At 41.8% G+C, this 24,298-nt stretch overlaps 2 pseudogenes; both read left to right on the top strand.

The window, feature by feature from the left end:
- The first annotated feature begins 1,199 nt into the window (after positions 1-1,199).
- On the top strand, positions 1,200-2,207 carry LOC141841872 (uncharacterized; annotated as a pseudogene).
- Positions 2,208-14,736: 12,529 nt separating this feature from the next.
- Positions 14,737-15,674, top strand: LOC141823434 (uncharacterized; annotated as a pseudogene).
- Positions 15,675-24,298: the final 8,624 nt, after the last annotated feature.

Below are 24,298 nucleotides of genomic sequence, written 5' to 3'. Positions count from 1 at the left end.
GGGCCCCACCACGAAATCCATGCGGTGGCAGCGTGATCCACTCACGTGAGAGATTACGTGGCCGCATAAATTGCCATGCGTGTCTCCGCATGCACATCCAAAAACAAGAGAAGGAAAGAAAGAAAGAAAAGAAAAGAGAGAGAGAAAAGAAGAAGACAAATGACGAGTCACGGGTCGCCATGTGCCTATGCGCCCAATCAATCCGCACAAAAAGCCTGCACCGGACAGCAGCCCGAAGCCATCCCTTCACGGACTCTCGTATTCGCCGTTCTTCCCCCTTCCCCATCCCTCCAAAGGTCCGCCGCAGTAAACGGACCCACTCCATAACTCGATCCATTATATCTCAATTATTAAAGCCTTTAATTTCCTAGCATAATTCTATGGACAATGAACACAAAACTACCACTTTTTATGTATGTTCCACTCTCTATTAATTCCATATATATTAATTACAATACGATGGAATACGATTCATCAAGCAATAAAGCCTATATATTCTTTTTGCATACAAAATTGTTATCGTAATGGTTTCGGTCATAGCTATGGTGCTATAGTGGCCCCTCAAGCCGAAATAGGCTTAGCTGTGGTGCACGATATGGTTGCACAAAACTACAAGAGCTATTCAAGTACATGTGCCACATTGTCTAGGTCAGTCATGGAAAGGCCTTTTTTAAGATCTCGCAAGTGAACAAGTTCATTTTTTTCACTTCAATAACAATTTTCTACGCGAAGGACTCACCTATTTTGACCGAATTGTGAAGGCTTGGTTCGAGAAATCAACTCTTAATTGGTAACTTTTATATTTCATGTTGAGGTGCATCCAACCAAATGGTGTATGCTAAAGTATTGCTTTGTCTTTTCCCATGTGTTTAAGTATATGATTAGGGATGAAGAAGGAGAATTATATAGGGAAATCATGTCGTTCATTAATTTCGACTTAATTAATTAGCTATATATCTAGCCATGTCATTCTCATTACTCATTACGAATCAAACTCGATCTAAGCTTTCACAATCCATGATCATTGCCCTTCGACATTGCCTCGTGGCGAAGTCGGAATGGATATATATGCACTAGATGAATGTGAGTGAGACCGTCAGTAGCTATCCATGTGCCCCCACACCAAAACCCTAACCCTAATCCTAATTGCATGTCTAATATTCTTCACGTGAACCCCCTTGCAACTCTTATTTAAGTACATGCACACTCACTCTCTCTTCAAAAGTAGTGAGTGAGTCCAAGTAGCTAGTCTCATGGCCATGGACTCCTCTAAGTCTCGAGGAGTGGTCGTCTTCATCGGCTCCATGCTCCTTTTCTCCTCCCTTCTCCTCCCCCTCGCCTCCGCCGGAGCTGCTTGCCCTCCCACCTCCAAACCCAAATCGCCGAAGCCTCCTAGACACCCCCATAAGCCCCCCAAAACCAAACCCCCCGTCATCGGCAAACCGCCCCACGTCCGCCCCCCTATCATCGGAAAACCCCCCATCACCGTCCCCCCGATCATCGGGAGACCACCCATCACCGTCCCTCCGATCATCGGGAAACCACCCATCACCGTCCCTCCGGTGATAGGAAATCCACCTGTCACGGTGCCTCCTGTGATCGGATACCCGCCGATAACGGGTCCCCCGGTGATTCAACCACCTCCCGGAGGCAGAAGCACACCCTGCCCGCCGCCACCGCCGCCGCCGCTTCCACCAGTGAGTCCACCTCCGGCGAGCTGCCCGGCGGACAGCCTCAAGATCGGGGCGTGCGTGGACCTGCTCGGCGGCCTGGTCCACATCGGCCTCGGCGACCCGGTGGCCAACCAGTGCTGCCCGGTGCTGCAGGGGCTGGTGGAGCTGGAGGCCGCCGTCTGCCTCTGCACCACCATCAAGCTCAAGCTCCTCAACATCAACATCTACCTCCCCCTCGCCCTCCAGCTTCTCCTCACCTGCGGCAAAGCCCCACCGCCGGGCTACACCTGCACCATCTAGCCAACGCCACCTCCCTCCTAAAACCCTAACCCTAATACGTACCACATCCATTAATCATCCTCGCTCATTAGAGTAGTGTAGTTCTGCTAGCTTCGAGCTTAATTAATGATCATGAAGAAGTGCCTGCATTAATTGTTTCCCGTATCATATTAATTGTTGGCTTCAGTAGTGTGAGTGTGAGTGTGAGTGAGTTCATGAGTGCTGTTATGGTCATCTCATCGAGTGTGGGAATAAATTAATTAAGTGTTCATTTCAGCAGTCAATTTCTTTCTGTGCATTTGGTGTGGTGCAGCAGATACTGCCATTGGAAGCCTACTGTTGTGTGTGTCACTGTTCAACAATTTTTTTAATTTTTTAATTTTTATTTTTTTGCGAGAGTTGTTGATGGATTGTGGGGCATGTGAGCGAGACTGCTGAGTACTTCACTGAGGACAACGTCCCGTGACCGCCGAACTCGGTAGGCACTTGAGGACCTGCAATACTGACCGATGAGAAATTAAAGGGAAGAATTATGTCTTTTGTGTGTATGTTTTATGAAAAGACCTTATTGGATATTAGCCAGAAGGGGAGGGAAAGCCTTCACGGGTGTATGTCAGTTCTTGATTTACCTTCCTTCGTTAAGTTGGACATTATCATATTTTTATATCAAATTTTAAACTTTAATAGAGATAAATATTTTAAAATTTTATTTTTAAATGTGCATAAATTATATTTTAAATTTATCAGATAAATTAATATTTTGAAGGCCGTTCAATCCAGACACTTAGATTATCAAATTAATACTAAGCAAGGAAAGGAAAAGATGACGTGCTTCTAGTTCTTGGGCTTTAATTAGTTATCTAATTAACCATTGTTATATGTAGGCTTAGAGAGTAGATTTGCTCCAAAAACTAAGTTACAAGCTAAGATAAACTAAAAGGAAGAAATATTCTTAATCTTAAAATACTTAAGTTAATTATTATAAGTATAGGTGTGACGGTTTCATTGAGGTTTTATAGTTTGATTTTATTGTATATCGACACAATAGTTGGCCTTACGGTTAAATCCTCCGTGTGCTTTGCAATTGCCCGATAGTTCGAAGCTATCGGGCAATCGCAAAGGAAATGATGGAATGGGAGTTGGAATTGAATGAACAAATGTCTGCCAAAAAGAATCTGTAGTTCGCTCGATTCATTGTACTCATAGTTAATAAGTTCGATGGAAAGTCAAAGAGGATTTGTGCCAAAAGGAATCTCAAAAGTTTATCTTGGCACATTGTCCATAATTAAGTTAATACCGAGGAGATTCGCTTTTGTAGAGGCAAACATGGCACAAAGGACCTCAAAACCCTACATTTTTGGGATAAAATTTCATAACAAAAGTGAACTTGATACAAATCTTACAAGCTTCCACACAAAGAATAATGGAAAACACAGGCTTCGAGTTCTCGGTTATTACATGCCGAAGAAGAAAAATCAAAATCCTTCACACATCTTAGAAGCTAATTAAGAGCAAAACTACATCGAAGGAGCTCTGAAAAACTTTGTAGAAATCGAAAAACAAGGATGCAAAGAAAATTACACTACCACATAGCATAAGATCGAAGTATATCATGGAGACATTTGAAGTTCAAATGTAAAAATATTCTGCATCAATCCAGAACACAGATTCTACTGATCAGATCATAGTTTCACAGACAAAGAACATCTGTTAATAATTCAACATCGCTAGATTAACTTTATTTTTGTTAAGAGTCCAATGGAAGTAAGTGCATGATGAAAATCTTCCAGTTATGTTATACTTTCCTCCATTAGAAAATTTAGGTTTTAAAATTAGAACAGAACCAAGTATGGGAGGATTCTGGAAATCGAGGTTTTTATTTCAACTCTTGCCCTTTCTCATGTAAAACAGACATAATGTCAATTTCATTTCAAAATGTGAGAAGAGGGAAATCATGGATCTTCTAGGTTCTGCTATTGTTCATCATTCTTATTCACATTATAGTTACCATAAAAAAAAAGAAACCAGTTCCAGATGTTAGCAGGAGAATGGGCGAGCTTCTAAAATTTTCCAATATAATATTAAATCAGCAAAAAAAGAAATGGTATTCCCTCAATCTGTCAATCTGAACTTGTTATATTCCAACACATTGCCAAAGAGAATTTGACAAAACTAATATAGTTAAGTGGTCCTCGAGAGTTTATGAACAATTGACATCCCCTCTTTTAATATATTCGTCAATGGAAAATAAACGTAGGATGTCAATTTCCTAAATCTTCAGTGATTAAATAATTCTATATATAAAAATTTGATCCGTTATCCTTATTTTATATATTTAATTTATATATGATAATAATGAAACGGAGTAACAGATTTTATATATTTAATCCATATCCGATATCCGATAATAACAGAATGGACTAACAGATTCTATATATTTAATCCACATTTAATAATTTGAAACTTAATAAACCTTACATCATTTAAATAGGTTCATATATAAATTATAATTAAATCCATTTTAAAAGATTATCAATTTTGAAAAATATATTTGAATTCATTTCAGATCTAGTGAGTCTCACAATCAACGGCCGTTCCCTCCCTGATATTTTTTCTCTCTCAAACAGAATTCATCGAGTGAGTTAGCGCCCCTTCCCTCGTATTTCTCCTCCCTCAAACAGAATTCTCCACCTATATAAAGCTTCTTCCGGTCACTGTCGAGATCATTCTGTTCTTGTTTGATTTCCCTCGACAGGGCGCTCAAAATCCTGCAAACCTTTTCCACCATGGTCAAGCGCAGACTAGGAGCAGAGGAGCAGCCGAGAAAGGGCAGCGGCAAAAGATTGAGAGCCATCAACGAGGTCAAGGAAGGAGAAGCAGCAGGAGGAGGAGGAGGAGGCAAAGGCATGAAGGAACATGAACTGGCGCTGCACAGCATTCGCTCTGTGCTCCAAAAGTTCTTCGCCTCTGGTTCAATTTCATGGTCTCAGGAAGAGATACTGACTGATCTCCGCATTGAACTCCATATCACAACCGATGAGTATTTGTCGGAGATAAAAAACTTGGGATCCCAACTGTCCCGCCGCCGCAGCAACAAAGGCAAACTCGCCGGAGGCCCTTCTGAGAGGTTGCCCGTCCCTGCCCGTGATGTGAAGGCGCCACCTAGCCCCCCGGTGAAGCCCAACCAAAAGATGATTTACAATAATTAATTTGTGGGAAGCTTTTGAGATTTTCTCCTTTTAATGTTATTTTTACCATCTTTATTTTCTATCTGTTATTCATAGTTTACTTTTATATTTGGTTATCGCCGTATATATCGGCGAAGTTGAGACAATATCTTTTTTGTAGTGGTCAATTATAATTTTCAGATTTATTTCCTCATTGGACCGACCATGTGAGACCGTTGAAATGATAAAGTCCATCTTTTTACTAAAATGTTGAAATAGTTATCATCATAGATTTCCCTAGTATTTTTGCACTCAATTTTCAAAGTTTTTCAAGAACACATTATACATTCATTTTTATCAAAAATTACACTACTTTTCAAAATATCCTTCTCGGCTATTTCAGTCCTAAATTAACGTAAACAATTATTATTTTTATTTAAATCAAATGAAACTAAATAATAATAGAGAAATGATACTTACCATGAAATGGTAGCATTGTAGTATGACACTCACAATTGCATACAGTGGGTCCCACTGTATGCAATTAATCGAGTGAATTGTGAAATCCAATCAATTAGATTATCAAAAACTAAGGAAAGGAAAAGATGACGTGCTTCTTGGGCTTTAATTAGTTATCTAGTTAACCATTGTTATATGTAGGCTTAGAGAGTAGATTTGCTCCAAAAACTAAGTTAAAAGATAAACTAATTAAAAGGAAGAAATATTCTTAATCTTAAACTACTTAAGTTATTAATTATTATAAGTATGAGCAATGATACACTACATGAAAATTTTGGCATGAAATACAACATGACAAAAGTGGCAGTCTACGTATGTCATGCCATGTGGCTTTTTTTCCTCCTCTGAACATATTCAAAGGAAAAGAGCAAGCAAGCATAAGAAGGGGTAGGCAAACTTAGTAGGATCCGAAGGTGATGTAGTGTATCATGGAACAGAGGAGGAAAAAAAGCCACGTGGCATGGCATACATGGACTGCCACGTCTATCATGTTATATTTCATGTCAAAACTTTCATGTAGTGTATCATTTTTATAAGACTGCTATGTCTGTCATGTTGCATTTCAGGTCAAAACTTTCATATATAGTATATCATTTTTTTATTAAAAAAAGTAAAATAAGAAAATTCTAATTTTAACAGTTTGGGGAACGGAAACAAAACTTCCTTTTGGTCCTGCCTGAACCCTAGCTTCTTTTTGTGAACCCATATATAAAGAACTAAAAAAATATATTCGAAAAGTGAAAAAAAAATTATTTTCTACCTCTAAAAGTAAAAGTTTCAAAACCATGGGTTATCAAAATTTTTTCAATTCTAAAACGAATAATAAATAAACTTGAAAAAGTAAACCCAATTTTTTTATTTGAATTCAAGAAGGTAAAAGTATATGGACCAAATGAAAATGCAAAAGATTCAAAAGATAATAATAAGATTATTTCTGAATCGGCCATGCAAATTCAATTTATGAATTGGACAAATTTTTTATTCATAAAAAATGAAATGAAAGATCTTGCTGATATATAGTATAGGCGTGACTGTTTCATTGAGGTTTAATAGTTTGATTTTATTGTATATCGACACAATAGTTGGCCTTAGGGTTAAATCCTCCATGTGCTTTGCGATTGCCCGATAGGTTTGAAGCTATTGGGCAATCACAAAGGAAATGATGGAATGGGAGTTGGAATTATTGAATGAACAAATGTGTGCCAAAAAGAATCGGTAGATCGCTCGATTCATTGCACTCATAGTTAATAAGTTCATTGGAAAGTCAAAGAGGATTTGTGCCAAAGGAATCTCAAAAGTTTATCATGGCACATTGTCCATAATTAAGTTAATACTGAGGAGATTCACTTTTGTAGAGGCAAAAATGCCACAAAGGACCTCCAAACCCTACATTTTTTCGATAAAATTTCATAACAAAAGTGAACTTGATACAAATCTTACAAGCTTCCGCATAAAGAATAATGGAAAACACGTGCTTCGAGTTCTCGGTTATTACATGCCGAAGAAGAAAAATCAAAATCCTTCACACATCTTAGAAGCTAATTAAGAGCAAAACTACATCGAAGGAGCTCTGAAAAACTTGTATATAGAAGAACAAGGATGCAAAGAAAATTACAATACCACATAGCATACAATGAAGTATCATGGAGTTTTTTTGAATGTCCCAAGGTTTGTGAGATATGGGGCAAGGTTAAACATTGGCTCGGTATTGAACAAAAGTTTACTTCTTTTGAGGAGATGCAACAGGTTCTTAGGTGACATTACAAGAATGTGTGACGGAAAACCAAGGCATGCTACCTCGACATCTCTAGCTTGATATACTATATATGTGAGGCACAAAATTGAAAATGTTATCAAGGCATTATTACGGATTTTGATTGGATTTTTTGCAAGGTACATGTCCATGTGTATCGATTTGTAGATCTCAAGCCACGGTAGCATTCAAGTTGTCGATGGCTCCGTTCCTGAGATGAGATTGATTTTGTGAACTGTGGTGCTTTGTATGACTTGTGGATGAGCATGTAAGTGTTGTGATGTGTGAACATGTGGAGTTATGGTATCTAAGTGTTGGTGGTGTCATGGGTTTAATGTAGTTTATGAGTCATATATGTGTGCTCAAAGGCTAGTACTGTTTGGGCTATGATGTTGATATTTTAATTGTACATTTGAGGAGTCTAATCTCTTTTATTTTATTTATATATGAATCATTTAAAAAAAAAAAGTATCATGGAAGCATTTAAAGTTCCAAAAAGTAAAAATATTCTGCATCAATCCAGAACAAAGATTCTACTGAGATCATAGTTTCACAGACAAAGAACATCTGTTAATAATTCAACATTGCTAGATTAACTTTATTTTTGTAAAGAGTCCAATGGAAGTAAGTGCATGATGAAAATCTTCAATTAGAAAATTTTAGAACAGAACCAAGTATGGGAGGAGTCTGGAAATCGAGGTTTTTATTTCATTGCTTCTCCACCAACTCTTGCCCTTTCTCATGTAAAACAGACATAGTGTTCTGCTATTGTTCATCATTCTTATTCACATTATAGTTACCATAAAAAAAAAAAAAAAAGAAACCAGCTCCAGATGTTAGCAAGAGGATGGGTGAGCTTCTAAAATTTTCCAATATAATATTAAATCAGCAAAAAAAGAAATGGTATTCCCTCAATCTGTCAATCTGAACTTGTTATATTCCAACACATTGCGAAAGAGAATTTGACAAAACTAATATAGTTAAGTGGTCCTCGAGAGTTTATGAACAATTGACATCCCCTCTTTTAACATATTCATCAATGGAAAATGAACCTAGGATGTCAATTTCCTAAATCTTCAGTGATTAAATAATTCTATATATAAAAATTTGATCCGTTATCGTTATTCTATATATTTAATTTATATTTGATAATAATGAAACAGATTAACGGATTCTATATATTTAATCCATATCCGATAATAACAGAATGGACTAACGGATTATATATTTTTAATCCATATCCGATAATAACAGAATGGACTAACAGATTCTATATATTTAATCCACATCTAATAATTTGAAATTTAATAAATCTTAGATCATTTAAATAGATTCATATATAAATTATAATTAAATCTATTTTAAAAGATTATCATTTTGAAAAATATATTTGAATGATCTAGTGAGTCTCACAATCAACGCCCGTTCCCTCCCTGATATTTTTCCTCCTTCAAACAGAATTCATCGAGTGAGTTAGCGCCCCTTCCCTCATATTTCTCCTCCCTCAAACAGAATTCTCCACCTATATAAAGCTTCTTCCGGTCACTGTCGAGATCATTCTGTGTTCTTGTTTGATTTCCCTCGACAGGGCGCTCAAAATCCTGCAAACCTTTTCCACCATGGTCAAGCGCAGACTAGGAGCAGAGGAGCAGTCGAGAAAGGGCAGCGGCAAAAGATTGAGAGCCATCAACGAGGTCAAGGAAGGAGAAGCAGCAGGAGGAGGAGGAGGAGGCAAAGGCATGAAGGAACATGAACTGGCGCTGCACAGCATTCGCTCTGTGCTCCAAAAGTTCTTCGCCTCTGGTTCAATTTCATGGTCTCAGGAAGAGATACTGACTGATCTCCGCATTGAACTCCATATCACGAACGATGAGTATTCGTCGGAGCTAAAAAACTTGGGATCCCAACTGTCCCGCCGCCGCAGCAACAAAGGCAAACTCGCCGGAGGCCCTTCTGAGAGGTTGCCCGTCCCTGCCCGTGATGTGAAGGCGCCACCTAGCCCCGGTGAAGCCCAACCAAAAGATGATTTACAATAATTAATTTGTGGGAAGCTTTTGAGATTTTCTCCTTTTTATGTTATTTTTACCATCTTTATTTTCTATCTGTTATTCATAGTTTACTTTTATATTTGGTTATCGCCGTATATATCGGCGAAGTTGAGACAATATTTTTTTTGTAGTGGTCAATTATAATTTTCAGATTTATTTCCTCATTGGACCGACCATGTGAGACCGTTGAAATGACAGAGCCCATCTTTTTACTGAAATGTTGAAATAGTTATCATCATAGATTTCCCTAGTATTTTTGCACCCAATTTTCAAAGTTTTTCAAGAACACATTATGCATTGATTTTTATAAAAAATTCCACTACTTTTCAAAATATCCTTCTCGACTATTTCAGTCCTAAATTAACGTAAACAATTATTATTTTTATTTAAATCAAACTAAATTGAATCGAATGAAATTAAATTAAAATAATAATAATAATTTAATTAGTTCATCGACACATACAAAAGCCATTGAGATTTTAAAAAGTCTAATTTTTTATTAAAAAATAATTAAACGAATGATCTTTTAAATTTATTTATACATATTTTCCAATTTTAAAACTTTAATAAAAAATTTAAAATTTTTAAAAATACAAAAGAAGATTAATAAAAAATTAAAAAATCTTTTAAAAATACCTTATATATATTTATTTAATATCTAATTATAAGAAATAAGGAAATGTGAAACAAAATTAATCAAAAAAATAAAATGAAAACTTAGTTATTTTATCAAGACTTTAATATAAAAATCATTGTCAATCTAAAAAAAATTAAAATACATATCAAATTAATATTATTTACTTTGAATAACCTCCTTAGTTTATTTATATAATTTTGATAAAAATAATACTAAGTGACAAAATCAGTACTAAAATGATAATGCTTTAATCAAAATGGCACTGAGTTGATGATGCCAAAGTAGTAACAAAGTATTTTTTGTATTTGTTATTTTTTAATTTTGTTTTATTTTTTTTCTCTCTTGTAATTAACTATTAAAAAAATAAAAACTGAAGGACTAATTTTTTTACTTTTATTAACATTCTTTTAATTTTAATTTTTTATTTTTATTAATATTTCAAAATTAAATATATAAATATAAATAAATTTAGAGGACCATACCATTTATGAAGGTAACGGTATTCCAAAAAGTATGATAAATCAATAATTTTTTAAATTTTTATTACTTTTATTAACGTTCTTTTAATTTTAATTTTTTATTTTTTTATTAAGATTCCAAAATTACAAATATAAATATAAATAAATTTAGAGGACCGTACCATGAATGTAATAATATTTTAAAATGTATGATAAATTAATAGTTTATAGAAATGTATGACTTTTTATTTTGGAATCGTTGGATGAGTTTATTTAATTAATAATAAATTATTTTTATAGAAATGTATGACTCGTTTACATCCCTACCTTGCTTAGAATTGAATATATATTTGTTGATTTAATTTTATTAGCAATTCATTTCCAACCTAATTTTCTTCTTATTATTTTGCGAGATGCATTCAACCAAATGATAACATCAAAACTAACCGGGACACCAACAATATATACTGGAGACTTGTGTCAGTTTGAGGTAGCGAGCATCTCATTCATCCACACATTCATGTACAGAATCACATCCATGCATTTAGGGTTGGCACATATATTACTTCCCCATTTGAGCATTACATTATATATACATTCCCTGCATCTACATACATGCATACATATATATTGTAAAAAAAATGGTGAATAGATCAACCATGATCGATCCATCAAGTCCGCAGCAAACAGCTCATGATAGAAACACTTCAAATCCGTTGATGGTTGATGCTTTGTCAAAAAAACCTATGAGAGTGAATGGATCCACCATAATTGATCCATCTAGTCCACAGCAAACGGCTCGTGATAAAGACATTCCGAATCTCTTGATGGTTGAGACTTTGTCAAAAAACCTAAGAGGATGAATGAGTCCACCAGAATGACTCATCTAGTCTGTAAGAACAGCTACAGTAAAGACACATCAAATCCGTTGACAACTGGCCACTTGCTAAAAGTGTGCAGATTGTTGGAAGTGATATTGGAGATGTTGTTGATTGATGGCTACTGGGAGCTGACGGCGGTGTTATGGACACGATGGATTGCGGATTGCATGCATCGGCTAACTGTGGAGGACACGATCTCCGCTGAGAGGTACTGCTGGCAGGTGACAAACTTCTGGTGGGTGCTGAGGCACAACTCGGAGATACCATGTGGGCTGATGCAGAGGACGGATGATGGTGTGGTGACTGATGAGTTGATGTCCAGGTAGCTGTGATGGTGGCTCATGATGTACGATGTGATTACCTCACTACCGCGGATGCTGACAGGATGAGGGTAGTAGCATAAGTACCTATATGTGAGACAGAGTATGAGTGATATATGATAGTGTTGGTTCACATGTGAGCACGTGTATGATGCACCATTAACACTTACTCAGATCTGATAATTCGTCAGACATGACGTGAGATAGAGTCATTGGTTAATTTGTATGCTTGTGTTTTTTCTTTGATGATATACATATTTACCTTCATTTAAAAAAACTATCATGGAGGCATTTGAAGTTCAAAAAGTAAAAACATTCTGCATCAATCCAGAACACAGATTCTACTGAGATCATAGTTTCACAGAGAAAGAACATCTGTTAATAATTCAACATTGCTAGATTAACTTTATTGTTGTTAAGAGTCCAATGGAAGTAAGTGCATGATGAAAATCCTCCATTAGAAAATTTGAGTTTTAAAATTAGAACAGAACCATAGGAGGAGTCTGGAAATCGAGGTTTTTATTTCATTGCTTAATTCTCCACCAACTCTTGCCCTTTCTCATGTAAAACAGACATAATGTCAATTTCATTTCAAAATGTGAGAAGAGGGAAATCATGGATCTTCTAGGTTCTGCTATTGTTCATTATTCTTTTTTACATTATAGTTACCATAAAAAAAAAAGAAACCAGTTCCAGATGTTAGCAGGAGGATGGGTGAGCTTCTAAAAGTTTCCAATATAATATTAAATCAACAAAAAAAGAAATGGTATTCCCTCAATCTGTCAATCTGAACTTGTTATACAAAACTAATATAGTTAAGTGGTTATAGACAACAATTGATGCAAGATCACAATTTTCATTTTCAGATTGCATCACTAATGAAAGCGATAAGCATGCTCAATCAACCAGCTATTTGTTATCAAAATTATAGTGTTAAGCTGTCTCTACAAAGAGACAATGCTTCTCTCAGGACTCTGTCTGCAAAAACGTTTCATTCGGCCCTTTAATCAGCTATTATTTCCCAAAAAGTTGTGGAATCATACATGGGGAATCCTAATGCCAGAGACATTCGAGCTATTACTGAGAAACAAAGGCAGCATATTTAACATCAAAGGCTTTTTCAACAAAAATGCCTCATTCTATAGCATTACATAAAAATTACAAAAAGGAGACAACTTGTCAATCGGAGACGAAACGTTGGTCTCATACCTTGCAGGAGACGATATGCGCGATCCGTACACAGACGCGGGGGCCCGATTTAGCTATGCCAGATCCGCCATATTCGACAGTAGGGGAGCAAGAAGGGGATGGATAGGTGGACTGCGACGGCGGCTGCGGCCCAGAGAGTCCGACCTTCTCCCTGAGAGGGAACGAAAAAAAAAACAAAAGCAAACAAAAAAAGATCGAACCTGAGAAAGACGAAAGGATTGCGAGAGCGTTACGGAGAAGGAACGAAGGTGGGTTCGGCGGAGATGTTCAGCGCGCGGAGACAGATTCGTCAGAGAGGGGTTCGGTGGAGAGGTTCGCGGAGAGGGGATCGCCGGAGAGTGGTTGGGCGGAGAGGTTCGGCGGAGCGGGAGTTTAGGGTTTCGGCGGAGAGTGGTTGGACGGAGAGGTTCGGTGAAGAGGTTTACGGGTTACTAGATCTTAAATTTTTAAAGAATATTAACAGCGCGCTGTTAATATTTTGTTTTAAAAGCATGATATTTATTGACAGTATACACTTTTTACGCGTCGCAAAATAATATTAATAGCGCATTTTACGAGTCATTAATATTAAAGTTTAATAGTAGACTCTGTAAGTCATAAAAAAAGTTTATTGACGGTGTATTTTTTTTATACATGTTGTCATTTATATAAATATAATAATATTAACAGAGCATTTATAATAATTGTTATACTGGTAACAATGAAGAAGTGATACAGTAATCTGTAAAATCTTTTTGAATCAATTATTTTTTTATTTAATTGATCGATCAAGTTTGTTCTCTTATGAAAACTCTATTTAAACCGTTTCAAAATTATAAAGAAATATTTAATTTTTTTTATAACCTCAAGAGGTTAAAACATGCAATTGATGAAATTTTATTGAGATCAATTTTGAAAATTCTCTCCTAAAGATTGCTCTGATATTAATGTCGATAATTTATTTTTCAGGTTGATATTCTTGAAGTGCTAGCTATTACAAAGCAAAATCAACAATTGATATACTGAATTATTTGAAAAATAAATGAATATTTTTTAAATATTCATATTGCTTATAAAATCTTATTCACTATATATCTCAGTTACAATAGTAAATGCGGAACAAAATTTCTTAAAGTTAAAGTTCATCGAAATTTATTGATTTCTTAAATGTATTGATTTAATTCGAAAAAGTCACGAACGCGTATTATGATTTAGGAATTTTTTTAGTTAAACTCAAGCTCAAAAATTATTAGGATGACCCAGAGTAATATATTATATTTAGGGAAATCATCTCGTTAATTAATTATATTCCGACTTAATTAATTAGCTATTAGCCATATCATTCTCATTACGAATTAAACTTAATCTAATCTTTCGCACGTTAAGGGTGCGTGTCGGTTGGGGAGTGCTCATTGGAGAACATGCAATGCGCGTCGTGGTGCTTCGATACAAATTAAAGCGCTGCGGGCCGCACTTACGAAAACAAGGTGAATGTAAAGTCAGCGGGCGAATAGAGCGCGAGGCAGATGCAAAAGTCCGTGAGGATACGGATACCATCGCGAGCTAGGTGTCATGCTGTCTCTTCTGCAAGTCTGCAAGCGTGCGTGTCATGGCTTCTCTTACCAATCAAATCAATGGAGTACGAAAATATATTACATGATTGAATAATCCATGGGATACGAATACGAATACGAATCCAGCGAGCTAGATGTAAAGTCCATAGGGTCCCACGGACGCCAATATTTTGGAACAGATCCTCGATTTCTCTTCCAAGCCATCCAGTGAGCTAGCATCGCCAAGTATTCTCGTCGCCATGGCCGCCTCCAACTCTCGAGTCATCTTCGTCGTCGCCACCACCACCATGCTCCTTTTCTCCTCCTTTCTCCTCCCCGACTCCAACTCCAAATCCAAATCCAAATCCCCCAAGCCTCCTAAACACCACCATAAGCCCCCCACAACCGAATCCCCCATCATCGGAAAACCGCCCTACGTCCGCCCCCTATCATCGGTAAACCACACATCACCGTTCCTCCGGTGATCGGAAGTCCACCCATCACGGTGCCTCCCGTAGGCGGAAGCACTCGCCGCCGGCGCTTGCACCAGCGAGCCCGCCTCCAGCGCTTGCACCAGCGAGCCCGCCTCCAGCGCTTGCACCAGCGAGCCCGCCTCCAGCGCTTGCACCAGCGAGCTCGCCTCCAGCGCTTGCACCAGCGAGCCCGCCTCCAGCGCTTGCACCAGCGAGCCCGCCTCCAGCGGTTGCACCAGCGAGCTCGCCTCCAGCGGTTGCACCAGCGAGCCCGCCTCCAGCGCTTGCACCAGCGAGCCCGACTCCAGCGCTTGCTCCAGCGAGCTGCCCGGCGGACAGTCTCATGATGGGGGCGTGCGTGGACCTCCTCAGCGGCCTGGTCCACATCGGCCTCGGCGACCCGGTGGCCAACCAGTGTTGCCCGCTGCTGCACCCGCTGGTGGAGCTGGAGGCTGCCGTCTGCCTCTGCACTACCATCAAGCTCAAGCACCTCGACATCAGCGTCTACTTCCCCCTCGCCCTCCAGCTCCTCCTCACCTGCGGCAAGGCCCCGCCGCCCGGCTACACCTGCACCCTCTAGCCCACGCCACCCCCTCCCTCAACGTACACAAACCCTATACCACATCCATACATTATTCATCCTCATTTCCTTTATAACTCTACTTCCTTGCAGGTCGACGTTGCACGATCAGACCCATCCTACTGCCTGGAATCATCTATTTTGAGCTTAATTAATGATCATTAAAGAAGTACTGCCTGTATTTTTCTCGTATTATATTGTTGGCTAGCTAGCTTCAGTAGTATGAGTGTAATTGTGAGTCTAGAACTCTAGACGAATGTGTTATCGTCATTTCATCGATTGTGCATGGGAATAAATTAAGTATTCAATATGTCAAACAGTCAATTTCTTCTTATAATTTGTTTTGCTTGAAGAAATAAATCAACAGATAAACTAAAACGGAAGAGCTAGATAAGTCGAAAATTAAATGGATCCTTCAGTTATCTTTTATTTTTCTTTGTTAAGAAAAGAAAAGGAATTAATAACATACACATTTGACTCATTTGTTTAAAATAGACCCAAAAAAATTAAGTAATTAACAGTACTTTTGAGATAATTTCCTAATCTTAAAATACTTTAGTTAATTATTATAAGTAGGTGTGACCTTTTAATTGAGGTTTTATATAATTGTTTGATTATATTGTATATGGACACAATAGGATTTGCCGCGCTTTATTTATTAGAGCATTCATATTGATGTTAATGTCTAAGTGTTATAACATCTAAATTATATTTATTATAATTCAATTTAATGCGGCCGGATATATTTATTTATTTAATGTAAAATAAAAATAAAGACGAATAAGCGAATAATGGGATACACAAATAATAGATGATTTTGATACAAGTATTATTACAAGGTTCCGCATAAAGAATAATGAAAAAAACACAAAGCTTTTAGTTCTCACTCATTACACACCGATCGAGGAAGAACAATCGAAATCCTTCACACATCTTAGAATTCGGAGCCCTGAAAAACTTGGTAAAAATCGATGTCCGAAACCGCAATCTCTTCCATCTGCTCTTCGTCAGGTATGGATGCAGACCCAAGATGTGCTGGGGCATGAAATCATGCCTCGTCAATATACCCACCACCGTCGCCCTCTGCATTCAAACTCACACCAAGTTACTTCACGAAATCCTGTTCTGATCGATCGAACAAAAGCAAGAATTATAAGTTTAAGTGCAGGGGCGGATCCAGGATTTCATATTTGAGGGTCATATAATAAAAACGATATACTCATATTTGGGGGGCTATATAATCAACTCTACAGTAACGTCAATAATCAACCAACACCAACCAAGATCTAATATTAAAGATACCTTACATCTCTGGACATGTTTTGATGCACTTTGAGACATTGCACTTTGAGACATTATCCTCCAATCTCTGCCATTTCATGCGACTCTAGATGTATGTTGATAGTAATCTTGAATAGCAAAGGGAAAATGATTTTTCCTTTCATAGTAGGGGCCATAGTTTGCCTTTTTAACATTAGAAGGCTATTGTAAGAAATTTACCAAGGAAATGAACATTTAGGTATGTCAAATCATCATTAAGAATGGTTGTATGCGCTTCAAATTTGATAGACCCTTTCTTAAAATGTTGGATTGGGTGGGACCAAGTAATAAGGGAGACACACTAGAAGGACCATCAAGAATTTTTTTATGTTGGCTCAGAGAACAAACATTTGAAGCTCATGGAGGCATGGAGACTAAGATATAATTAAGTATTGCAATGGAGCGAGAAGAGGTAGATATAAGTATTGCAATGGAACGAGAAGAGGTAATTCTTGACTGCAAGAGGAAATGATATTCAATGATCCTTACCAAATTCACACACTTCACAATAAAGCTTGGTCAACAAAGGTGGAATATTAACAAACTGTTCAAATCTATATAAAAGGATCACCAAGTCAACAATGCCATTGGTGTAAGGTGAGATTGTTATTAGTAAGAACGTTAAAGGCGAGGTGATCGTCTAAGTGATAGACTTCATCAAATATATGACCGGGAAAACACAATGGGCATGTTAAAAGATTAAGGGTTTTGTGCAAGTGCAAGCAAAAAATAAACTCATGGGAAGCTTTCCAACATTAAGCACTTTATTCAAGAGCAATGAGGAGTTAAGCAAGGAACCATGTTCTTTGATAGAAATATAAGTGTCATCAACAATAGAAATATGTGGTAAAGTAAAAAAGATAGAGTCCAGAAAATAATTCGCCATTACTATTCATTTGTGAAGATGTTGTTGAATTAATTAACCACAGAGGCTTAGTTTTTTACCATGGCTAGAAATTGTAGCAAGCTTTGATGAATTAGATAAGTTATAGAGTAAAATCTAGAACTAGTGGGTAGTGGATAGGCTTGGATATCAAGTGAGAACTAGGATATCTTGTAGATTATCTTAATCTAAAAACTAGGACATTAGACTAAGTAATACAACAACTAATTTATTCATATTCTATCAACAATTTATAGGTAATAAAGCAAATGGAAGTGGTATGCAGTAATCTCGCTACATAGTGTCCGAAAAACCCTAGAGATCAAGCTATTCGGCTGAAACTCACCCGATTTACTTCTTCTCTTCCGGTCTGCCCTTCACGCCGCTGCCGCAGCCCATTGACCCTGTTACCGGCGCTGCCCAATCCACCCTTCACACACCGGCGTCCTCAGCCGCCTTGCAGATCGCCGAATCCAAGCTGAAGTTGTTGCTGCGGCCGCGCCCGACGAAGACACGAAGAACGGAAGAAGACGCAAGGGAGGCGCGATGCCGAGATCGGGACCCAAACTCGCGATTTCTCTTAGGTTTGCAGTTTGCAGCCGCATTATAAGTTTCCTTATCGGGTTGGTTTAGGATCCAATAGATATATTATATATACAAAATCGACAAAGCATGTTACGGATGTTATAGCCCCCACCAAGGACTTAGTCTATTCGGCCTTACCAACTCTTGCCCTTTCTCATGTAAAACAGGCATAATGCCAAAATGCGAGAAGAGGGAAATCATGGATCTTCTAGGTTCTGCTATTGTTCATTATTCTTTTTTACATTATAGTTACTGTTACGGATGTTATAGCCCAAGGACTTAGTCTATTCGGCCTTAGCCTGCCGGATAGTCCATTCGGCCTTAGCCAGTCGGATAGCCCATTCGGCCTGCCGGATCGCCCATTCGGCCATCGCCTGCCGAATCGCCCGTTCGGTCACATGGGTGTGATAGCCCCCCATCTAGGACTCGGCTCACTCGGCTCGGCAGCTCAGCACTGTCACTCGGCTCGGCAGCTCAGCACTGCCACTCGGCTCGGCAGCTCAGCACTGCCATTCGGCAGCTCAGCACTGCCACTCGGCTCAACAGCTCAGCACTGCCACTCGGCTCGGCAGCTCAGCACTGCCATTCGGCAGCTCAGCACTGTCATTCGGCAGCTCAGCTCTGCCATTCAGCCCTCTCAGCATTTCAGCTTTGCCAGCTCCATTCAGCCCACTCGGCTCAACAGTCCCGTCATAAACTCTCTCTAATAGTCAAACATCACTCTGAGTCTCCATCAATAATAATTAGATGTGATGTGACCTACAATGACTTGTCAGAAAAAGTCTTCCAAAGTCATCCCTTGTCAGACTAACATTAATGGGGATGAGATCTCAAAACTGTTCTTCTCGAGGCAATGTCTTGTCTTGAGCACAGATCTCATCCAGATCTTCTCAAGCTTATAAGAAGGCTCCGAAGGTATCAAAGAAGAGGCCTTTTCTCTCTCTCTCTCTGGCGGCTGAGCTCCGCTCTCTCTCTCTCTCGCGGCTGAGCTCCGCTCTCTCTCTCTCTCTCACGGCTGAGCTCCGCTCTCTCTCTCTCTCTCTCGGGCTGAGCTCCGCTCCTTCTCTCTCATCAGCCTTATCTTTTAGGGGCTGGGCATCTCCCTTTATGATAGTATTTTCATTACAGTATTTTTCATTACTGTTCATCTTCTTCCTATATCCGTGGGCTGACTTGAGCGTCGGAGTGGCCGTCCGGGGACTCCCCGGCGCCAGGATGACCTCTTTCTCCGTGATGTTTCAGGGCCTCCAGGTGGCTGGTCCTATCTCCTTCCTCGGCGTGGTGGTCCTGAAGCCCTTGGAGCTCGCATCGCTCTCCTCCCTTCCTCCTGCTCCACTTCCACGGCGAGCGAGGTCTGGTGACGTGTCCAGACGCACTTCTCAACCGGAACATAATTTGGCGCCGTCTGTGGGAACACATTTCTGCCCGGGTTTGAGATGCCGACGGACGAACCTCCTCAGCCTCGCCTCACGCCATGACGGAGGAAGATTTCAACAGGGCGGTCGCTACGACCGTCCTAGCAATTTCCGGACAACAACCTTAAGTACAAGCTGGCCCTTCAAAACCTTCATCTCTCGCCGGCGATGCTCGCACCACCGGTTCACCAGTTGTCCGGGTCAGAGGCCCGCTATGGGCCCACAGAAGCCCACTATTCTCGAGTCCAGAATCCTCAAGTCCTTCAAGCCCAACATCCTCAGGCCCATCAAAATCAAGACCCATCAGGTTCATTAGGCCCATCAAGATCAAGGCCCATTAGGCCCACCAGGCCCCGGCCCACCACGATCCGGTTCTTCAAGCTTCAAGTTATCGAGCTCCAGCCCCTCAAGCCCATCAGGCCCATTAGACTTACCAGGCCCCGACCCACCAGGCTCAGGCCCAGGCCCGATCCTACATCAACGCTACGCATCTCAGACCGATGTAAAGGCCAAAAACTTAACCAGTCCATGGAACGCTACGCATCTCCGGTCTTACCGCATTTAGCGGTCAAGAACACTCAGGGTCATGGTATGCACTTTACTTTTCCTACACTTAATTAACAATGATACTTCCGCAGGTCCTCCCCGAGCCAAGGCTCTTCAACCATTCCCAATACTCTCCCGACTTGGACAGAGTCGCGGGTTGAGCCAAACTTAGGTCTCGGACCTACTCCATCGATAAAATTCAGGTCTCGGACCTGCTCCATCAGCAATTGCCCTTCTCCGGGTTTCAGGTCTCGGACCTGCTCCATCAGCAATTGCCCTTCTCCGAGTTTCAGGTCTCGGACCTGCTCCATCAGCAATTGCCCTTCTCCGGGTTTCAGGTCTCGGACATGCTCCATCAGCAATTGCCCTTCTCCGGGTTTAGGTCTCGGACCTGCTCCATCAGCAATTGCCCTTCTCCGGGTTTCAGGTCTCGGACCTGCTCCATCAGCAATTGCCCTTCTCCGGGTTTCAGGTCTCGGACCTGCTCCATCAGCAATTGCCCTTCTCCGGGTTTCAGGTCTCGGACCTGCTCCATCAGCAATTGCCCTTCTCCGGGTTTCAGGTCTCGGACCTGCTCCATCAGCAACTGCCCTTCTCCGGGTTCTAGGTCTCGGACCTACTTCATCAGCAGCTCAGCCCTGCTCCTTCCTTCCAGCAGCTCAGCCCTGCTCCTTCCATCCGGCAGCTCAGCCCTGCCACTCAGCAGCTCAGCCCTGCTCCTTCCATCCGGCAGCTCAGCCCTGCCACTCAGCAGCTCAGCCCTGCTCCTTCCTTCCAGCAGCTCAGCCCTGCTCCTTCCATCCGGCAGCCACATCAAAGTCTGGTAAATTTCATAACACTTGCTATCTTTTCATGATTAACTCCCCCGCGCTTCACACAGCCGGGGTCGAGCCGAATCACGGAATCGGACCCGCTACAGCGTCCGTCACCGCCATCTACTACAATTCTCAAACTCCCCCGAGCTCCTGCAGTCGGGGTCGAGCTCTCTCCGGCAACCGAGCCTTACTACAGGCATGGAGTCAACTCACATCAGTTCTCTGCTCAGCGGTTTTGCTCGACAGTTCACTCAGGATCTGAGTACTCAGTAGGCCTCTCAGCTTCATTAGCTCACTCAGAATATGAGAGCAGTCAGCACTCTATTCTGCTTCTCAGCACGTAGCTTCTCAGCTATCCTATCGGTCTCTCTGCCGCCATCTCGGCTTCAACTTCATTCATGCAGAGACTCTGCTCAGTCCTTCACCCATTCAGCTCAGCCAGCAGAACCCTCACTAATTCCCTCAGCTCAATCAGCTCAGTCAGTGTTTTACAGCTCACTCAAAGATCTCTGCAAACCTCTCAGCTGTGCTTATTCTACAGCTCACTCAGAACGCTCTGCAAGCCTCTCGGATCCACTTATCTTACAGCTCAGTTGTATCTAAGTGTTCTGCTACCCTCTCGACTTCATTCATTCAGTAGCTCGGAATCTTAAACAATCAGTCTCTTCAATAGCCTCCTGACAAACCTGGCTCTCATGGTATATCTCTCTCTCTTTCTACAAAATTTTTTCTTATCCCATCAATAGAAAAGCCATGAACAGATCGACACCATCATTAATATGAAGAAGAAAAGCTAGTGCTTACCGCTAGGGAGAGAAAGGGAAGCAATGAAGAAAAGTCAAACTTCTCATCAAATAAAGGGAGTGATTGATGGGACCACAGGTAAGAAGAAACAATAAACTCGTTTCCCGACTGACATCGCCGAGGGCTCTCTCCTCACTATGCTAGACCTCAGCTCCAACTCTCTCTCCGGCGGCGTCCCTACGGCCCTCGCCCGCCTTTCGTCGCTCTCCTCGCTCATACTCAAACTCCAATCAGCTCCCTGGTTCCATCCTGAAATGGCCTCAGATTTGCAGGGAGCACCGACACCTCTTACTCTTCGACAATCGGCTCTCCGGCCCAATTAATCACCCTTGACAACCTCTCACTCCTTGAGACGTTTCACGCCGGCGGCAACCGCGACCTCGCCGAACCGAATCGCGACAGCACCCTCTTCTTTTCCGCGGCTCACCCGAACCGAACCGCGACGCTCGAACTGAACCGTAACCCCAAATCGACCACAGCAACCTCCCCTTTGCCGCTGCTCGCCCGGACCGCGATAGCCACCTCTCATTTCCGCTGCCTTCACGAGCGGCAAGCTCCTCTTCTTCGCCGACTGCCCGAGCTGACTCGCGACAGAGTCCGACTCGGCCTTCGCCTCTGCCTACGAGGGCTTGCCCGAGCCGAATCGCGGAGGCCGACAATCTCTCCTTTGTCTGGTTGCCCGAACCGGCAACCTCTCTTTTCGCTGTTTGCCCAAGCCGAATCGCGGCAGCGAGCCGCCACTGCCTACAGCCTCTCGGCCGGAGCCCCGCAACCTCGCCCCTCGCGGCAAGCTTCGCCGGCGCCCGTCTCCCGCGCCCGCGGACCTCGCTTACAGCCTTCTTCCCCGCTGCCTATGCGTACCGAGTCGCAACAGCGAGTTCGTCACTGCCTGCGCGAACTGAATCACTGATTCGTCACTGCCTGCGCGAGTCGAATCGCCGACTCGCCACTGCTCGTGCGAGTCAAATCGCGGAGGCAAGCTCCTCCCTTCTTTCCACCGTCTGCACGCGCCGAGGCTGAACCCTCGCATCCCGAACTGCCACTCAGCTCATCTCCGAGCCCCCGATTGCAAAGCCTCGCCCAAGAGGCTTCGCCGTGGCCCAGAGTCGCCTGTGATAGCGAACGCTCGTCCGAGCCGAATCATGGAGGCCGGTAACTTCTTTCTTCTCTCAACTTGCTTGAGCCGAATCGTGAGCCGGCACTGACACCATCAAACAACCTCATCTTTCCGCTACTTGCCCGTGTCGAATCGGGACATCTCTACCCGAGCCGAATAAAGACACCTCTCCGGAGCCGAATCGCCAACCTCTCCCTCAGTCCAGCACTAGCCTGCACGCACCCCAAGATGCACCGAGCTTTGTGCGCATCTGCACTAAGCTATTCAAAAGCTTTTGCGGAGCTTGTTTGCTGATAAATCATCCTCCATTAAAGTTTGCTTTAGCTCATTGGGCCCACGAGTGGACCAATCCTTACATTTGTTCTATTTTGCCCAACTCCACTACTTTAGGATTATGACCCCACTATTACCTCTTCACCAGCTCCCACACGGAGTGCCACCGTTCTTTTTCAGCAGCTGTGCATGGCTCATGCCGCCGACCTTACACACGGCAGCCAGCTGATCTCCCACGTGAAGCATGGCCGACTTCCTGCGCGGCACTCACCAGAGATACTCTTTCACTGCCCAAGCTGCGCGCCGTGGTGATAACCTCACACGCGAAAATCTGCCACATCCACCGGAGTTCTCTTCCTTAGCCACTGCGCACGGCATTCTGTGAAGCCCTCCCTGCAGCATACCGGCTCCCTGGGGCTTTCGTCAGCCGCCGTACACAGTGCTTTGATAAATCTCCCACGCAGCGTGCTAACCGATCTCCCACACGGCCCGCTGTTGCTCCTCTCCAGCAGCCACGTGCAGGTTCCTGCCGATCTCCCACGCGGCATGTCCTCCGCCACCACATGGAACTCTACCGATCTCTCATGCGGCACACTGTTGTTCTTCAAGATCATCGCAGTCCAAAATATAATCTCCTACTGTTCAGTTCATTTGGTTGAGCTGAATACTAAGTTTTCTGATTTGATTAATTTGAAGCTAGTAGCGCCATCCGAGTCGATCGAGTGGATGATGCTGTAGGTTCTCCCGGACCGGCGCTTCATCGTCTCGTCGCCGCTGCGGCGGTAGCGCATTGCCTACCACCTTAATTGTTTCTGCGGCGCCAGGGGCATCCTCGTCACGAAGCAATTTGCCGCAATCCGCCGCGTCCCCTCCTACGTCGCTATCGATGTCGACGACCACTCTACACCGTTGGTTTGCACCAAAGTCACGGATGCCAACAGCCTGGGGTCCCTCGTCAAGGAGCAGCGCCTCGAGGACCTCCACCGCCTCGGCGGATCAGCAGATCTCGTT

Source organism: Curcuma longa, chromosome 1 (genome assembly GCF_044706935.1).
Source record: "Curcuma longa cultivar G26 ecotype Majalengka, Jawa Barat chromosome 1, ITB_CL_G26_1.1, whole genome shotgun sequence".
Taxonomy (NCBI): Eukaryota; Viridiplantae; Streptophyta; class Magnoliopsida; order Zingiberales; family Zingiberaceae; genus Curcuma; species Curcuma longa.
The sequence above is the reverse complement of the archived record's forward strand: the minus strand, read 5'-3'. Positions and strand labels throughout refer to the sequence as shown.